The following is a 3,548-nucleotide window of genomic DNA, read 5'->3' as shown; positions in this document are numbered from 1 at the left end:
GAGATTAAAGATAAGGAAGATTATTTTAGAATATTTATACATATTCAAATTTTAAACTCAAATATTTGAAAAAAAAATCAAAAGAGATTTGAGAGCAAAGAAATTCGATTTGAAGATAAGATTTAAAAATATATTATTTTACATAATTTGGAGAACAAACATAAGACTTATTTTCAATCATATATATGAGGAAGGATGGTTCTCGTACCATTTAGATTCTTTTGTTAATTTTCTTTACGGTATTAGAAATAATGTAGTTCTTTTAAATCCTGTTTAGTAACCTTTGATATTTTATATTATTTTTTGGTTTAAAAAATTTTAAGTTGTTTAGTTTTTCTTAATGTTTTTTTGAGTCATGAATCTTGGAATTGATTTATACTTCTAATTGATTGATGGTAATTAATGGCTAAGAGAGGGGATTGAATCTTAGCCCATTTTTTGCTGAATATTAATTTCTGAAACTTTAGGAGATATTTCTGTTTTTGTCTCGTGCCAAGTTGAGAGACACTTTTGTTTTTGTCTCTAGATCACCAGAAATTGAGAAAGGAGTAGAGAAAAAGAAGTAACACCAGATATATCCTGGTTCAGCTACTAGGTATAATGTAGCCTACATCCAGTCTCCATCACAACAATGATGGAATTTCACTATGTTTTCACAACATTACATTCACCAATTTTTTCTTAAGAACTACCCATTCCTATCTAGGACAAATCCAGATTCTAACCCCAATCTGAACTTGACTAGACCTCAATCTAGTTTTCAACCGTAAAGTGCTAACCCAACTTGCAAGGGACTAGAACTCATGTAATACCCGGTCTAACTAAAATTAATTAAATAGTAAATTAAATAGGAGCGAATATGGTTGGAGGATTTGGCAATTGGAATTTGATAATTTAAATATGATAATTGGATTCAGTGAATTTTTCCGAGTCGGAAAACATAGTTTTCTGCGTAAAAGTGCGCAGTGAAATTTTGACCGGCAGTACCGGCCGAGATCTGTCTGGTACTGCAGTTGAGAAAATTGAGTATAAGTAAATAAGGTTAAGAAAGGAGGAATTTTAATTAGGAAAAGTAGAAATATTTAAAATGCGATTTGGAGCACTAATCTTAAAGGTTTTGGCCCGAAATTGGGCCAACAGACAAAAATAAGTGAACCGGGCCTAAGTGGGCCCAAGACCCAACATATATAAACATTAGTTATGAGCATTTCAGCTCATTTTACCCTAAAGAGAAGGGTTGGGGCGCTGAAATTGAGAAGAGAGAAGAGAAGAGAGAAAACCTAACTCTCTTTGATCTTCAAACTACCATAACTTGAGCTACGGAGCTCCGATTGACGAGCCGTTTGCGGCCACGCGCCGCTCTTCTCATTCTCTACAATTCTATCTAAGTTTTGTGGTGAGTATTCTATTCATCTCTGCCCAGTTTTCGAATTTCCCCACTGTTACACATTTTTGGGTAGTTAGTGTTGAAATCTTGTGGTTTTGGGTGTTTAGAGATACTCTAACATAGATTCTAAGTGGGTTCTATCCCTATTTCATATGGGCTGAGGTAAGAAGTACTCAAACCCTTGTGATTTATCATTTTCATGAGCCCTAGGTTGATGTATATATGTGAAATTGGTTATGTTAGTGTATTGGTGATTTTGATACACAATTGGGAGATTGGTGTTGCTTGAGGAGTTTTGGTGAGGCTTGGAGCTAAGGTTGGTAGAGACTTTCAAAGAAGAGGCTCAATTGATTTGGCTACAAGATGTACGGTTTAAGTTTCATTTAAATACCGTGTGGTGTGATGAGAATTCCTAGGCTAGATGCCCCTAGGATTAAGTTTGGATTGTGTAAATGGTTGGTGCTAATGTGCATAGTTGGTATGTAATGTGAATTAATGATTGGGTTGAGAATTGTATGGCCTTGTATGCTTGGTGTATTGAGAATTGAATGTATTGGGTAATGAGTATTGATTTGTGGTTTATGCTTTTAAATTGTGAAATTGGGCCGGAGGCCGTGAATTTTGGGCCGGAGGCCGGAAAGAGGTAAGGAAGGTAAGTTGATGTGTGCATTGTATGATGATGCAAGTGATTGGATGAGTTTCAGATAATGAATATATGAATGATTGGGTTGGGTATTGAATAATAAGGTTTGAGGAGTTGAAGTGTGGAATTTGGTAATTTTGGGTGAAATTATATAGATAAGGTATGTTTGGTTTTGGTTGAGATATATTATGTGGTCATATATATGACTATGATTATTGATGCCTTGATGGTATGATGATATTGAGTGTGTGTAATGATGATTAATTGGAAATGGTATTATTGGAAATTGGGATGAGAAAATATGTATGACATGTCTATGTGTTGTCTCTTAGCCACTTGATTAAGAAATGTTAAATTAGTGGGATGATGTTTTGTGAGTTGTGGTAAAGTGTTGATGTATGAATTGAGGAGGCTTGATGTTGATTTTGGTACATTTTGATTGATTTCAAAAAGGATTGAAATTGGCATGTTTTGGTTGATTTCGAAAAGAATTGAAATGGCTTGTTTTGAAAATGGCACCTTGTGGTTTTGTGTGAAAACATGGTTTTTGGGCATACTCTGATGGGACATAACTTGGACTCCGGATTTCCGTTTTGTGTGAAACTTGTTTAGAAAAGAAATTGGATCCGGGATGTCCATGCCGTTCGAAGAACGATCGAAAATCGGTTTGAAATGAGAAAGTTATGTCCATCGGAAGATTGGGGGTTTAGTTTGTGAATTCTGCAGTTTTTTAACTTAGAAAATTTTTAGCAGAATGACCCTCCGCGCGTAGGCGCACTTGGCGCGTACGCGCCGATCTTCAAGAAAGCACCATCCGCGCGTGCGCGTGCTGTGCGCGGGCGCGTCGATGCGCTGCACCAATTGCCCAGCCATTTTCCAGAGAGTTGCACCAGAGTTGTGCCAGTTTTGTGCCTGGGGCGCAAGTGCACCCACGCGTACGCGTGGCTAACGCTTGCGCGTCGTTTGGCTAATTTTCAATCTACGCGTCCGCGTGCATGACGCATATGCGTCGATGAGTTTTGTGGCCATCCACGCGTGCGCGTGGAGTACGCGTACGCGTGGCTCTGTTTTCGTGCCAAAGTTGATTTTTGAGTTTTAAAAGCCAAATTTCATACTTCTAAGCCTCCGATCTCACCACTTATGTCTTAAATCATTATGATATTCCTAGCAATGAGAAAAGGAGCTAGTGAATGTGGTAACTTGCGAGTGAAGCAAGGGGAAAAGTAATGATCAATGATGATCAAAGATGATTATATGAGATATGGAGGATGACGGTGGAAGTACCGTGTATGCCATGAACCGAAGGGCTGTATTTATTGATAAATGGCTGGTTCTTGATTGAACCATGAGTCGGATGGCTGAGTTATTGCCGGATACGGTGGAGCCATGTTGATAAATTGGCTAGTTCTAGATTGAACTGTGAGCCGGATGGCTGAGTTATTGCTGGGTTACGGCAAAGCCATTATGGATTATGGCTGAGTATAAATGCATATATGATAAATGAACGAATATGATAAA

The sequence above is a fragment of the Arachis ipaensis genome, chromosome B01 (genome assembly GCF_000816755.2).
Source record: "Arachis ipaensis cultivar K30076 chromosome B01, Araip1.1, whole genome shotgun sequence".
Lineage (NCBI taxonomy): Eukaryota > Viridiplantae > Streptophyta > Magnoliopsida > Fabales > Fabaceae > Arachis > Arachis ipaensis.
This window is presented reverse-complemented; position numbering follows the sequence as displayed.